Here is a 17,428-nt window from a genome sequence, read left to right on the forward strand (position 1 = left end):
CAGGTGCCCATCAATGGGGGTGAGGTGGGAGGACATGAGTTGGGGCCTGCTGGCAGGTGCCTGTCAATTGGGGGGGACATGAATCGGGGCCTATTGGCAGGTGCCCGTCAATGGGGGTGGGGTGGGGGGACATGAGTTGGGACCTGCTGGCAGGTGCCTGTCAATTGGGGGACATGAGTCAGGGCCTGCTGCAGGTGCCCGTCAATGGGGTTGGGGTGGGGGGACATGAGTCGGGGCCTGCTGGCAGGTGCCCGTCAATGGGGGTGGGGTGGGGGGACATGAGTCGGGGCCTGCTGGCAGGTGCCTGTCATTTGGGGGGCATGAGTCGGGGCCTGCTGCAGGTGCCCGTCAATGGGGGTAGGGTAGGGGGACATGAGTTGGGGCCTGCTGGCAGGTGCCCGTCAATGGGGGTGGGGTGGTGGGACGTGATTTGGGGCCTGCTGGCAGGTGCCCGTCATTGGGGGGGACATGAGTCAGGGCTCCCAAGTACATGGTGCCATGTGGCCTGCCTGCAGGGCATGGGGAGGGTGGATGGGCTGCCTGCGAGGCATGGTCAGGGTGGATGTGCTGCCTGCGGGGCATGGGGAGGGGTGATAGGCTGCCTGCGGGGCATGGTCAGGCTGGATGGGCTGCCTCCAGGCCATGGTCAGGGTGGATGTGCTGTCTGTAGGGCATGGGGAGGGTGGATGGGCTGCCTGCGGGCCATGGGGAAGGTGGATGGGCTGCCTGCAGGGCTGCGGGGCATGGGGAGGGGTGATTTGCTGCCTGTGGGACATGGGGAGGGGTGATGGGCTGCCTGCAGGGCATGGGGAGGGGTGTAGGGTGGACGCCTGTGGCGTGGTCTGGCTGCAGGGGGTGCATGTGGCTCCTCAACACACTGCTGCGTGAATCTAGGGGTACGGGAGTAAGAATTACATGCGATTTTGCTGGCGCGTGTGGGGTACACGTATTCCGAGGGATGCGCTGGGAGTTTTACACACGATTTCACTGGCGCAAGAAGGGTACGCGTTTTGCCAGGGGTGCGCAGAGAGTTTTACATGCGATTGTAATGGCGCGAGAAGGGTACGCATATTCCGAGGGGTGCGCAGGGAGTTATACACACGATTTTGGTGGCGTGAGTGGGGTGCACGTATTCCGAGGGGAGTGCGGGGAGTTTTACACGCGGTTTTGCTGGCGCAAGCATGGTATCGTATTCCGAAAGGTGCGCTGGGAGTTCTACACGCAATTTCTCTGGCACAAGCGGGGTACGCGTATTCCAAGGGGAGTGCGGGGAGTTTTACATGCAATTTTGCTGGCACGAGTGTGGTACGCGTATTCTGAGGGGTGCTCAGGGAGATTTGCTCGCGAATTCGCAGGCGCAAGCACAGTACGTGTATTCTGAAGGGTGCGCAGGGAGTTTTACACGTGATTTCTCTGGCACAAGCGGGGTATGCGTATTCCGAGGGGTGCGCAGGGAGTTTTACAATCGATTGGATTGTCGCGTGAGGGCTGAGTTGTGTTTTTAGCGCGTTTTTGTGGTTGGGGGCTGTATGCTGGCCCACTGGCCTATGCGCCATGTAGGGGATTTGTGCAATGTTTTTGGCACACTGGGCAGGGTTGGGGGAATAACTGGTACTGCTGCAGGGTCGCTGCGCCACGCTGTGCCACTTCTGGTTATGGATGTTTAAATCCATGAATACCCGGTGCATCAAAATGGGTTTTGGTGCACACGGCTGGCGCGAGCTGGCGCACGCTCCCTCTCTGCACCAGCCGCGTGCGCTACTTCTGTGTGGGAGTCTATGAATTACCCCCTATATGTATACACACTGTTTTGCACGCATTTTTAGTTCTTTTATTTTAGGTAACTGCTAACTTGATGTGGATTCTGTGACAGTGTCTAAGACAGTAGTCATATCTCATTCTGCTTAGGTGTTTATTAGAGAGTTGTTAATTTAAGTGAACATTTGAAAACTGTACTTTATGCCAACATCTTTAGGTTATTTTTTTTGCATATGTTACTATTATTTAATGGTTCCATTATTAATGCTTTATAAAGATTACCCAGTCAGGGGTTTTAATTTATAAACGAATGCACCACGAGCAGTTTATTGAGGTGTCCTTGGGTTCAATTGCATGACATTCACCTGATTTAGGAAGGATGGATATTATTTTATTACATTCCGGGAGTATGCCCCATTTTCAGTCCTGCTGGATTCACTAGATAAAACTTTTCTCTGTAGGCCTTACCCTGGCTCACTGCAAAGAACTCACCAAATCATTGAGTTGTGTATCACATCCTCCGGTTCGTCTGCTGGCTATATCCAGAGTGCCAACATATCGCTGCATACCAAACAAAAAGAGGGTTAGATACCACTCAGAATTTGTGAAGGCAGACTGTCCATCAAGTCCTCCAAGAAGAGAGAAGAAAGAGCGACCTGGCCAGGACAGAGGCTGACAGGCATCTGGCCTGGGTAACGGATAGATACCAATATACGTACAGAGCTCCATTCAGACCAGGGATCTGGGATCATGTGTTTCCCTCAATTTTTTGTGCAGTGTTTCTTCAATACCTTCCCTCAGGAGTGTGAATTAACACCCTCAAGAGGAATCCTTACCGCAGCATTGTGCACTTCATATATATGTAAGACTATTGCATGATAGAAAGTCAGAAGACGTGATAATTGCCTTTGCACCACTTAAAACTGAAGGCGAGATTGACAAGTTCACATTTAGTTCTGTTTATTTCTGAGCACAATATTTGTCTAGACCCAATGATCTCTAAATGGTCGTCATCAAGAACACGCGAACCATGGCATGCAAAATGCTTACCTTTGTTGAAAAAACAACTTTTGCATGCAGTGTGTTTGCCATGACATGGAAGGGACCTCAGAAGTTAAGGGACCCTGAGCCTATAAAGGCCAAGAAATTCTAAGCACCTTTAACACAAAACAAGGTTCTCTGCAAGAAATACGAAAAATGCAGGTCAATCGACATGAATGAACATTACAAAACATTAGGGTACACAGGACAACTGCAGGCGGGAATACACATACCAACAAAAGGACTAATCACATCATCTGTCATCCCTCCCCATAAAATGTAAGGCTGATAGGGTTTGTAGTCAAACACATTTAGTGAACCGTTGCACACTGTGGGCATCACTCATTCTGGAGTGCAGCTTGCAGGCAGACTGGACACCGAAAAAGGTCATGACGTTTCCCATTACAAAACATTAGTAATCATCAGAGGCATTAGTATGCTTGTATACACGTACCAAGGGAAGTTAGGTATGGCCTGCAGCCTGCGACTCTTCAGGTATTTTGGCCGACGGGCCCCATCATCCCTCCCACAACACTATGTTGGGTAGGACTGATGGGATTTGTAGTGAAAAATACATTTGACAAGCAGTTGCAAATATGTTTATAGCTGATTTTGGAGTATGGCCTGACAGATTTCATAGACTTTAACATAAATTGACAATAATACTTGTTACTAAACATCGGGTGGTACACTGATATGCAGGCATACACATACTAAGGAAATTAAGGGCGGTTTATGCAAATTGTGGATGTCAATATGTTCTGGAATACAACTCCTACCAATCCTCTCCTTTGACTATGCCGGGTTGTGCTGATGGGAGTTGTAGTTAAAAACACTTGGTGGTCTGTTGTAAAACAAGGGCAGAATTAATGCACTGAGTCCTCATCCATGCCAAAACCACTATGCAGTAAGTAGACATGGAAAACTCATACAGTGCGTTTCCGTCCATAGTACTCAATGTCTGGCCCCATTTGCATGATGAGGGCATCGCTTATTAAAATGGCTGCACAATGCCAGCGGAGGACTAGGAACCAAAAGATGCCTGGAAATAATTTTCAGATTGGCCCCATATTGCCCATTTTTAGCAAGCGCAACCCATTTCCTATTAGAACATTTGGAAATAAAATAGGTTACACACAAAAGAGACCCAGGCTGCAGAGGCCGACCAGGCAATCTCCAGAGTTTCCTATAGACCAGTCCACCCCTGCGCAATGCACCCTCTTTGCCCTCCTAAATGGCTATATAGTAAACAGAACTGTTCTGTCCACAGTAGGTAGATGCTGTCTGGTTACTGTTGCAGGATAAGAGACTGACAAATCAGAATGAGTTTGGCATTTGGTCAAAGGGGGGATTGCATTTCTGAAGTCAGCAGGAGTAACATATGTCCTGTAACCAGCTGCAGAAGTAAAACAAGTCAGTGCACATCACTGGCAGATATTCTAATCCAGCAACGTACACAGGAGAGTAAACCATAGGTATGGTACAAAGGTGCAAAATGTGCATTAGTGTTGTTCCTAAACTGTATTTTCTCATGCCAATGATAATAGGTGTAATCATTGCACTACTGATTGGTTCTCAATTGATCACCATTCAAAGAATAAATGGATTAGCTGGTTCTGCCGCGATAACAGTCGATGGTATAATTCACTGATGTAGCTTGCTAGTTATATCCAGTGACAGTTGTCATAAGCTTCTCAATGGCAAAACAACTGAGTTTTCAATTTGTATTACACAAGAAACAGTATAAGAAAAGGGAAACTGGGGCTCCAAACTTTCTGGCGGCAGGGGGCATGTGTTTCCCCTCAACTTTGCGGGGCCACCACCTGCGTGGTCCAATCTTCCAAATACTGCTTCACTACTGCAAGTGTACTGCTACTGTCTTAGCAGACCCTACTATAGAGGGGACTAAAGGCCATATCCATATCTGTCTAACTTCCTCAGAGACTTTCTAAGTGACTTAATCAAGGATAGTCCATTTGCCCTCCTGTATCTGCTTTCTGGTGAATGTCTCAATTCTTCTCTCTTTGAATATACCATCCATCCATCTCTCTCTCTTTCTTTCTCTCTCTCTCTTTCTCTCTCTGTCTCTGCCTTTCGCTCTACATTTCAACCCTCCTTCTTCTGGTTTTACTTCTCTCATCTCCCTTAACTACTCCGACCTCTGTTCTTCTCCACCCTTCTATCACTATCTCCCTGTTTCTCTCCATTTCTCTACTCGCTGTCTCCCTCTCCTGGTCTAACTCATACCATCTTATCTCCACTTTCACTTAACTTTCCTGATTTTACTTCTTTATCTCTCGCTCTCTCAACAACTCTCAACCCCCTTTCTCCCTCCTAATCTCCTACCTAAAGTATCCACACTCACTATCTCACCCACCCGAAGCATACAAGGCAAATTTGAACCACTCTTTCAAATGTCTCCTCCAGGTCGTCCTCCACCTGCTGCAGACTCCTTTTGCATCTCTTGCTCTTCCTCTGACGAACACCTAACCCCGCAGACTGACTTTTACAGGACTCCCTTCTAGCATAGAAGGTACTCTCTGCTCCCATTGGCTACCTGAGTCTGCTTCTTCGCTCAGACAATCTCTAGCTTCTCTAATCCCAACTCCTCCCATCTACTTCCTTCTAGGCCAGGACTTCCCTTGGAAGGCTCCATGAGTGCTTTTAGTCCTGCCCCCGTTGAAGTCTCCATTCTTCTCAAGCCAGCCATGCAGTCACTGGGGTCATTTGTTCGCTGGTTCTCTCCTCTCCTTGGTGAGTCATTGTTCATACAGGGCTTGGGGAGTGTTCCTGTGGCTCACCTGTTCATATGCAGTCCCTTGCCAGTTTCAGTTTGGCTCCCCGACTGGTCCCCTTAAGAAAGTCAGGGTTTTATGTGTTGGATGATTGGTCTCCCATTTGGCCCCTGAATCGGGCCTAATGCCTAATTCATTCCCAAATAGTTAGACAGTCTCTTCCTCCTGTTCTAGGCTGGGTCTTGACTGTTGGGCTCAGGTACTTGTAATTGTTTGGCTGTTGCTGAATTCTGGAATCCATTCTCCATACCAGGGATCTGAGGTGTCTTATGCATGCTGGTAATTGTAGTCTCTAGGGAACCATTTGAAAGCGAAGAGAGAGTGAGATGCCTGGTGGGGACAGAGGTGATAGGCATTTGGTCAGGGTAAGAGAAACCAATATACATTCAGAGCTCTATGCAAACCAAGGACCTGGGGGCTGGGGTCTCCCTCAACTCCCCCACACCACCTTAGGTAACACTGGCTCTGGCGTTGACCAGGTAGGCTGCCTACCCCAGGTTTAGAGGGGTCCTTGGATTCCCCTGACAGGGTCAAATCCATTACGCTGTCATAAAAATAAACTTTTACAAATTTCACATCTGTGATGTTTCTGAATTTAATGTTTTGGACTAAGTGCAGCACAGCCACACTCTGCAAGAGACCAATTGTGAATATCTCTAAATCAAATTAGAGTCATGATTTATTACTAGATGTAAGTTTGAAACCCAAAGGACTTTATATTGCAGAATACCACCATCAGTTTTTAATGTATTCTGATTGGTCTTGCTATAGTCCTTACATTTGCAGCGTGGATTTCTTAAAGGTATCTCTGCACATTTATATGGCATATTTATTTGTTTATTGAAATGGGTGATTGGTGCCTTGGTGTGCAGAAGAACTCTGCCAAAAGAAATACAACACCCAACACTCTTTGTTGGTAGCGGTGCCTGACAGAGTTTATTTATTTACAGTTTGAGAGAAAATGGCAAACTGCCAGAGCATACCCATCCAGAAAAATTGTATGTCACATGTTATGTCATCAACTGTTTTATATGATATTAGATATATTGATGCAATACATTAGTTAGTTAAATGTTAACCTTATACTTCCTGGCCAAACATACTTCAATCTTGAGCAGAACATTAGCAGAACCACATTGCCTGCTTGCACATCTCTGCCTATCCTAATCACATGACATATTCTCTTTGCTTCAGGTGGGTAGACCTCAGCTTCTTATTTACCACTCATTTGCCATGATTAGAGCATGTAGCCTCACCCAGAACAGGGCCTTACTTTGCTTAATGATAAATGTAATTTCTTTGCCAAACAATCATAGGCCTTATCGGCTCTGCCACTTCATACAGCAATAATCATGGCTGCAGTGCTTTCCTTTTCAGGACATACGGTGGCTTTATTATCTGAAAATCAGAAAGTATTAATTCAGTTTTCACAGTTCCTTCATTTGAAATTATAAATATAACTTAAGTTTTCATATTTGTATAGTTTTTTACATATATCAAAAGAATTGCCTCTACCTTGGCTCTTAAACCTGAACAGAGTATACTAAAGCAAAATAAAAATGGCATGTATTAATATGAATAATTAATATCCATCATAGCAAAAACTCCTTTAGTCATGTTTTCTTTTTTTTTCTTCTCTTGCAAACATTTTGAAACAATCTATGTTATTAGGGTGAATTCTATTTGTACCAATATGTACTGATTCTTTGGGGATCCTCTCGGCAGTAACAGTAGCAACAGAAAAGCATAATACCAGTGGCTATTATGGCAATCATACACATTCCCTGGATATATTATGTGGCTGGGTAATGGCTTGGGTACGAAATAGAAAATAGCTTTTGAAGTGCAGAGGGTTTACATTCTGTGAGCCTTTATACATCAATTACAAAATATGTACTTCCTTAATCATGTCATTCATATCTGTAATTTGGGCAAAAGTTCCAAACAATAATTGAATTTCTGAGGATCTAATGAGGACCAGTCAAAATGATTTCATAACTGAGCTATATTTGAAATTCTTGTTCTGCATGCCAACAGATATCATGTTTTTTACTTTGGGTAACAAGAACTAAACATACATTCTTCTTCAATCTATTGACATAATATATGCAGCTATATTTAGCCATGAGATGTCTCATTTCAAACAGCATCAGTCCTTCGGCTTCTCCTTCCAGCAGACCCTTCTTCCAACAATCAATACCTGACCAAGTTTAAGTGTATTAATGCATTGAAGCTTAGGTGGTTCCATAGGCTGCAAAGTCTATTCAGTTTCAACTCCCATCTTCACAACATCACGCATCACTCCAGGAGCACTCACTGCAAATCAACTCAGTCATTTCAGGGTTCTTATCTCCCAGACATCCTGATGAATGACCCAATCACAGTTGCACCTAGTACATGGTCTGGGGTTCATCCAGAAAATGGGAGCCCAAGTTCCATGGGCAGACCCATATGTGAGAAAAGAACACTAACCGAGCTTGCACTTACAGCTGGAGAAATTCCACAGGTTTCAACCCAGTTACAGTTTGGGCAGCTCTCCAAATGCTTCAGGCCTGCTGGACAATGCCTACTTGGTAGTTCTCAGCTGAGCATTCAGGTAGTCTTGGATATCTATATGCATTCCCATTAGACTTATGAACCTGCACAAGTAATATTAAATTTGAGACTTGTTAACAACTTCTGTATGACAATACTCAGCTCTTGAATCACATGCTGCTGTCCCAGAACTAAATCTATGCTTGACAGCTGGGCTGCTCTTATCAGTCCTGCGGCTTTCTCTAGCTGCCCCAGTCTATCTCCATGGTCCTTATAGGCCTTCCAAGCTGAGCCCATGTAACGAATCCTATCCAACATTCGACCTTATGAGTCTCTTTTCATTCTATCACCCAATATATCTTTCTGTTGCACAAGATGGATAGCAGCTCCTTCAAAACATTTTGGAAAATGAGAATTTATTTGGAAACGTAATAATGGAAGGACACATTTCACAGTGCCTCAACATCATCCAGCTATCTGCTCAAATCCTTTTCTTCAGATAACAATGAATACCAGAGCTTCGGTTGCTCAATTAATGTGAGGTTCTCTAAATGATTCGTTCTCTGAGTACAGTAATGCGCATGTTGATACAACGAGCATCCCATGTAGAATTTTGGCAACAGATCTATAGCAGGAACCTTTGGGCTTTCTTTACAAATGTTTAATTATAGTTTCGTGTTGCACCATTTGTGTGTATGTTCATTAAATATCTGCTTCCTTTTCCTTTTTGGCTATACACAACCCTGGTGTTATCTTAGTTTCTCTTTCCTTTAGCAGTACTACATGATAAAATAATAAAACGGCTCTACTTTTGTGGTAGTCTCACCCAATATGTTTATTTTTTAGCGTTTTATGGATCCATCAGTTGCCTACTGGATTATTCTTTCATGTAGCTTTCATTGCTCTGCAAAATATATGTGATTTTAATGATAAGCGTACAGGTAAATCGTTTGTGAGGGTCTCGGACACCGATATTATCTTTTCTTTTATTTGTTTATAACGCACAAGACTCGGCCCGTAAGCATAGTGGAGCTAACAAAACAAACAACAGGGCTATATAACAACAAACAGCATTAAAACTAAATCAGATAATAAAAGGAAATCAAAATGGAACAGGACTATCTATATAAAACCAGCAAAACGCAAATAATACATTCTTAAAATGGCCCAAAAACAGGTTCAGTTGCAGCTACACACCAAGCCATTGCACCTGAAAAGAAAGTCCTATACTAGATCAACTATCAGTCTTAAATTAGTCAAACCTTGGTCTAGATCTTCCCAGATGCTTAAGGAATAAGGGATGTTACTATAGCCACACCCAACCAGTAGGCAATGCCTTATTTCATGGCAAATCCAGCCCTTCAGTTTAAGCCACAGATGAACCTTAAAGTCGGAAGATCCAAGGCAACGTCTTCTGGTGGAGCCATGACATCACTTTATTTCTAAGCACTTCCTTTGGTTCTTTCCCTGTTTACTTCTCCACATTCACAATCACAAAGTTTCTTTTATCCATAGTGAAATCACTGAAAGACATCCTCAATCCTGGCCAAGTGTGTTTTAATGGTTTCTTTGGAAAGATCCTCCCATGAGCATTCATTACACAACCAGTTTGGTCATGCTTGACAGCTCGTGGTCCTCTGGCCATATGCAGAAGAAGCTGCCCCGGAAACAGTGACGCGTAGTTTACAAGTATTGTATTCCCAAGAAGACTTTCCACATGTGCCTCCTTCCAAATCACAATTTTCTTTGGAAGTCAGATTAGTTGTGGTCTATATGGGCAATTGCATTTCCAATGCCCTTTCAATTTACATTAATGGCAAACAATAGTGCTTACTATAGTAGCTCTCTGGGACTCTGGTGAATTATGAAAGCATTGGTACCACCACATCGTCTGCCCTACCCCCTTCCCTCTCCAGTTCCCCATGATTCACTTTGAGTTACACCTCTGCTTCTTCCTTGGACGCTCTGTAATTGAATTGTCATTAGTTTAGGTTCATTTATTTCATGTTTCCATCCCTGCCTTGACACAAAGGGCCAAATTCGCAGAAGTGTTTTATAATGGCAAAACCCCATTGGAAAACGCTCTGTGAATAAGACCCAACATGTTTCACTACTGCCCCTAGTTTCATTAATGACTTCACTTGTTATTCAACACATATTAACTTTAATTTTTATTTTTGTTGCAATTTACATAGAAATCCTTCACTAAATGCAGCAGTCACTGACTCTTGAGGAGATTCTGCTGTTTATACATAAGTGCATGCCAAGTGAATATGATATTCAGACAATCTATGTAATTATCCTTAGTTCCATTCTTGTTGTGCTTACGATTGACACTACTTGCACAATTTGTTTTTCTTGGACACACTTCAGGTACTTTTCATAACAAACTTTCCCTTCCGTGCATCAATTCAGCAACGGTCCCGTTACCAGTGTACCTGCTCTGTGCCTGCAAGTGAGAGAGAGGAGGGCCATAACAGAAGAGTTGCAGTGGAAGTACATGCTATGTCACTGGGCTATGGGGGAGGCTGGTGTTCCTGTGCTGTCTGCATAGATGCTACTTGTAGGAGAATTGGCTGAGGTGGGGTTTAGGGATGTGCTGTTAATGTTTCGGGGTCTTGTACTTCTAGCTGGTTACAAATGGTTACAGTGCTAAAGAAATCATTACAGTCTTATTTTGTCTCTTTGCCATTTTAATTGTGTTCTTTAGATAGATGTTGGTAAAGACAGAGGCGTTGCTGGTGGGTGGTTCGGAGGGCTACAGCCCCATGCCTTTTAGTTGTACCCCCAGATAGAAGCTCAGGAGCTACAATCAAAAGGCTAGATAGCCAGAGTCCTAACAGTGTTGACATTAGCATAGCCCCAGATCTTTTCCAGACCTAGCAACACCCTTGGGGGGCGATCTGTGGCGTATCTAGTGATGTTACCGAAAATAAAATAACGAATAACATATTTACATAAACTTAAATACTGAATACATGCTGAATTTGTATTATATATATGTATATATGTATATATATATATATATATATATATATGGGGTGGGTTAAGGGATTAAAAATGGTGGGGAAGAGGGTTGGGGTGGGGTTATCCTCATTGTAAAACTGGGATTAGGGACCCCTCGCAAATACAATAAAAAGTAATCAGTATTTTTTTGGTATTTAAGTGTCGGTAAAGAAATGTTTTTATTACAACAATTTTCATTAACAACACGTGGACACGATCTGTGGTAGTGCTATAGGAGAGGTGAAGTTATCTTTTTCTTTATTTTATTAATGTTTTGAACATCAATTTTTAAATCTGGGTTTCCCAAGCCAATTAGAAGCCTCCTCATAAGGTTCAGAAAATACCTCCTACTAATTTGAGCACTTTTTTCAAATTTAGAAGCTTATTTAACACCAAACTGCATTCACCAAGGAACTATTTATGCGTATCGTCCTGTTATGGAATTCCGTTTCTCTAAATACTTACACATTTCTGGCAATAATCGGTAAACATAACATAAGCCTGCATGCTATTAATTTGGAAGCAACCTTCATTGAATGTCCTTTTCCTATTCCAACTTCAAGGACATCTCTGCTTAGACATTTTTTTATTTCATTTATAAAGCCCCCTAAAACCCAGAGGCATCGAGGTGCTGTTAGAGTACCAGTTACACACATAAAGGTTTGTTAGATTTAGGGTTCAAGGCCTAGTATAAGCATAGTGCATGTGCAGTAATGCGACCAGCCACGTTTTTAGGGACCTCCTGTAGGCCCAGTATGATTGTTCTGCTCTCAGGATGGGGGGAGCGAGTTCCACTGTTTTGCTGCAAAGGAAGGAAAGCTAGCGTCGCCAGCTTTGAACCGTTTCTTTTTCGAACACCCACCAAAAATGAATAGAGGATATTTTCTTCTTACAGTGTTTGAAAATGATAAAAGTTGTGTATGTTTTAAACTTCCTGGAACATGCAGTCTCGAAATTTGTTATTTCAACTTTGGTTGTATTGTGTTTTTCATCAGGTTATATGTTGCAGTGGTGAAGTGCATCCAGGCCTGTGAACCTGGTGACTGTGGCTCGCTTCCCCAGTTTGGCATTAATTGAAAGAAGACAGTCAAATGTTCACATTTTACAAACAAACTCTAAAATACCAAGGGGAACAGCGTCCACCGTCTGAAAAAAGTGACTGAACTCTTCCACACACGTGTAACCTCAACTTGAGCCCTGGTCTGCAGAATTGAAATTTGATGATTTCCTGATTTTTTTCTTGCTGCCAAGATGTGCTCCCACCTCGGTATATTGAGAGCATGGCATTATTCTGGATCACCTGTAGCTTTTCAATGTTATGACAGGAGGTGCCAGCAAACAAGGCATTGCACTAGTCAAGTCTTGATCCTATGGTTGCGCGTGCAATTGTGAGACAACTGTCCTAAGAGAGGAAGGATCCAGAGGTGATGATCAGTTTAGTCGTGTGTGCAGATGACGAGGCAATAGCATTCACTTGGCGTGGGAGTGAGAGTGTTGCGTTAAGGTAGACTCCCAGTGTCTTTACTGATGATGAAATTGGTATTCGGATCTTGTCTATATTGAAGGATGTGTATTGGGCATTGAGGTTCTTGATTACTGCTTGTGGCCCTACCAGGACCTACCATGGGTCCTGTGGGATGAGAGAATGGTATTCCCACGTGTTCCTAAGGTTAAGTCTGCTAAACTGCAGCCCGAGATAAGAAAGGTATCATTAACCAAATAGTCACTCATTTTCACTCATTCTGCTCAGTCCATTTTCACTGGTTATCCCTTCAACATCTGCTATATCTACCAAGACCTTGTCCTATATCAGATTTGAATTTCAGAATTCATGCTCTACTATCCATCTTACATTTATGTACATGCACTCATTCAAATACGGCTGCATTTGAAATCATTAATAAACCTACCTAATTATTCAGTTTAAATAGTCCCTGACTGACTCCCACAAACCCATCAATCACTACTATATTATCAATACTTATGGATGTGTGCAGATGAAGAAATGGCCCCTACCTTATGGCAGCCCTCCTACAAACCCCAACAGAGATTTTTACCATATGTGCATTCGGGTTTAGAAGAGAGTGGACCACAGCTATCATTTTCATCTCAACTGACCATGACGGTGCGAGGCGTATATATTACCCTTGCCTCATGTGGCTTACATGACTATAAGGAAGAGTCTGATTTTTACCAGCTTGACATCCCTGCCAAGCTTACAGCAAGGCCGAGCTATGTCCTTTTGCCTGATACTCTGCATCCTTGAATACAGGGCCAAGCTCGTTTTGAAAAGGTTCTTGCTTCACAGGCACAAAACCTTATGGTCCGTGTCATTTATGTACCAACCAATCATAGGCCTTAGTAGCTTTGTCGCGTTATACAGTTTCAATGTGGACTGTGATGCTTTCCTTTTCAGGACTTGCAGCACCTTTATTATATGAAAATAAAAAATAAATATGCGTTCTGCTTTCACAGACCCCAAAACAGTAATTTGAGTCATACTTTTGATACACCAATGAAACACTGGAAGAAGAAGAAGGATGTTACTTTCACCAAAGGTCATAGGGCAGATTGAATTAATCTTGCAGTATCACTTGTTCCTTGGTGGTGTGCAGTGGAATTATGTAGGGTTTTGGGCTCTCTGCACCCAAAGATTAGTAATCAATGGGTTGTTCCATCCTAAGATGAAGAAGACATGTTGAGGCCACCAGGATTTGGTCTGTTTTGCTCAGATTTAAGTAAAGATTTTTGCTATGGCCCAAATATGAAGGACTCTCATTTCGCGTTTGCTGGGTAATGTTAAGTTGGGTTCCTGGCCAAGCATGACACCAGGAACAAGAGATATCTTTACTAGGTTGCAGCTCAGGGTACAGAGTACAGGAATACATTTAGGCTACTTCAGGTAAGTTATATGGACAGACATCCACCTGCATCCTTTCTGTCAACCCATCTTCTCAACTGCACATTCAAAGAACCATTCAGAACGTAACATTCTCACACACAGCATTCCATGTCAGCCTCTCCTAGCAATCCTATGCATACAGGGCAGGGTGCAAGCAAAGACAAGACACAACAAATATTCCTCCTTAATGAACACAAGACACACCCAAGAAGCAATAAACATGCATACAAACAAAGCAGCACATGCAGATCCCTCAACTTCCAAAATAAATCCACCCAACATCGCACCCACACAAACCTTGTAGCAGTCCTCAACTAGAGTGATCATCTGCACCATAATATGCCACTCCCTTTCCTCTACTACTTACGGATAGACATCAGCCACTGAGCAAAATGATACCACATCCAAACTTTCAAGCAACTTCAGACTTCCAGCCCAGACCACAAGACTGAGGCAAAAACCATGCCGTACTAGCACGCAAGGTGTGCCACGGATGGCACAGAGAATTGATCTCCCCAAAACCATGCTGCACAAACATGCCAAGTGTGCACCCCTAGGCATGGAGTCTGTTCTCCCAAACACCTCTCCACTACAACATACCATGGTACCACAGAGGGCACGGAGAGCAGATCTCCCAAAACACACACACAGAGCGGATCTCCCAACACACATTACACCACACACTCATCATACCCTAAACAAAAATCAGCCCCAAATACAACGTTAACCATTCCAACTGCAACTCACTGGCTGCCTACCATAACATGTGTACCATTTCCAACACGGCAGAGTACCCCAAGTAGCCCGGCTAACCGACAAACCACAGAAAGAGCACTCCATGTACTCCATGTGTTGACACCCCACAAGACACCTGTGCTGAAAAACCACATTCCACAACTTCAGCAACTCAAATCCTGAAAGCCAAGCATGACCACACTTCATCATGACAAACACGCCAGAAAATGCAGAACAAATATTCTAGACAGTTATCACAGTTCACTAAACACATTACTGTTTTGCTTAAAGGATTGAAACTATGCACTTGAAATTCAAATTCGAATTCAATGTTCAGTAAAAATCCAACCTGTAAACTACAAGGATTAACAGAACGTGCAACATAACTTGCACATTACCCTACTAACTTTTGAAGTCCATGTCCTAACTAACTTTAAAACACAAAGTCCAAACTGTAAAAGAAGGGGGGGTTAAAACATGGCTAAGGTCCTCATCACGAGTTGGGCAGTAACGCCGGCGCTATAAGCACCGGCTCTATTAGCCCTACCGCCAAACCCCCCGGTGCTATTAGCGCCGGATCACGGGTTTGGAGGAACGGTTATTGCCCATTCCCCATTGGGCCCATTCGGAAATTCCTCATTCCCCATTGGGCCGACGGGGAAAATTCGCACTATTACTGCCGGTGGATTTCCCGGTAATAGCGCTGAAAATCGGCAAATTTGCAGCTCAGAGCTGGGGGGAAATCCGCCAAGGCCATGATCTGACGGACCCTTAAATGCAGCGGTAATAGCGCTACCGCCACATTTAAGGGTTACCGCCAGACTCATGATGAGGCCCAAAAACTAGTGCACAATAAACCTCAGCACAACAAAACTAAATGCACAATAAATCTCTCTTAACAGAGGCCATGCCTTCCAAAACAAAAGCACACCAACAGATGTGCAATATTCAACAGGCCTCACATCACACTATTCCAAAACTCTGATGTGAATTAAACTCTTAAGCTGTTCAATTGAGATTTCCCTGAAGAAATGCAAGAAATCCAGATCTAATTCCTGTAGTACCAACAAATTGCCATTTTCCAGACTTTCCACTACAACACCACATAAAGGACAAAAACTTAAAAGAAGAGATCCTCTCTTCTCCATCACTGCCTCCTGGTGCTGCCCAAGACAGTGTACACATGTTGCCCCAGAGTACCTCAGGGAGACAGGACCGCCTCCCTCTCCAGCTCTTTTGCTCTCAAAGGGACTTACTTCCTTCTTCATTCTAGCAAGATTGGCCCGATTCACTGGGATCAGACAAAAGCCATCAATATCACAGGTATGCCTCAGTTATGTAAGTAGGTCTGCCCCTCGCAGTAATATGTTCACCAGTTTCCTCCAGCAAAGTCCTTGTTAGCTCTTCTCTGTGCCGCACTGCCTTAATTCGTATGCTCCCATCTGGAAACTGGCTCCTTCACTGCCGCTCGCACACACAACTGGTTCTGCAGTCACTACTGGCCTTCCTTGGCCTGGGTTGGCTGCCCCTTGCAGACTCAAAACTTAGGCTTGAATGCCTCACACAGCAAGGTTACTGTCTGCCCATTGCAGTTCTGGTTTATCTGCCCCTTGCAGACCTAGTAGGCCCTTGGCCCCACAAAGTCTCTGTCTGTCCCTTGCAGAGCTGATGGGCCCTGCAATGACTATATCTGCCCCTCGCAGACCAGAAGGGCCCTTGCCTTGCAATATCTTTATCGGCCCCTTGCAAATCCGATAGGCCCTCAGGACCTGCCACGCACATCAATGGCTGGCCCTCACTGGCCCCACTGTAGCCCACAACACTCCTACCTCGAGAGAGGATTTTCTCTTGTTTGGGGGGCAGTGGATGTCCATTTGCCTTCCAAGGTGCTTTCCCCCCAGCACAGCCAGCATCCTCGTTGCCATTATTATGTTGGGTTTTCTGACATCGACCCCACTTTCACATCGGAAAAGTGGAGCAACATTGCTTGTTCCTCTTTGAATCCACAGGAAAAAAAAAATATTAGTTTGTGTGCTCACTTTTCTTGCCTTCATTTGCATTATGATATATTAGTACCCGGCGAGGGCGCGGGCACAATCAGAATGAAACAGCCATTTTCCGGTAGAGAATCCTTCGATTCTCGGCCGGATTCCAGCCGCCTTGTCCTCGTTGGGGGGCGTGACAGCCCCTCAGCCAATGAGGAGGCTGGAAGTGGAGCCATCCCCGCTCCGAGCCTCCCCACGGCTGAGAGGTGACCTTGTGACTCCTTATGCACCTAACATTCTGCAGGCTTTTCTACTGTCTGGGAATAAGTCATATTCCTTCATCCACTGGGGGATGTGCTGTGCATTCAGCCCTTCTCTTGCTTTGTTATGGATCCTTGCTCAAGCAAATATGAATTTGTGTCTCATCTGCACACATTTGGGATATATCTTACCAGCATCATTATAAAGAGTAAGGCGCTGATCCACTTTTTTCTTTTCTCCTCATGTGAAAGGCTATCTGTGAATTTTGAACTCTTAACCGCCACATTCTGTTGTTACCAAGCAACAGAGCATTGGCAAGGCAGGAAGTATTTTCTTATGAAAAAGCTGATGCCCCTTTCACTGGTGGCTGTCAAAGGCAATAGCAGGAGGTGACGTTTGACTTTCTAATT

The sequence above is a fragment of the Ambystoma mexicanum genome, chromosome 4q, assembly GCF_040938575.1.
Source record: "Ambystoma mexicanum isolate Mex_15411 chromosome 4q, UKY_AmexF1_1, whole genome shotgun sequence".
NCBI lineage: Eukaryota > Metazoa > Chordata > Amphibia > Caudata > Ambystomatidae > Ambystoma > Ambystoma mexicanum.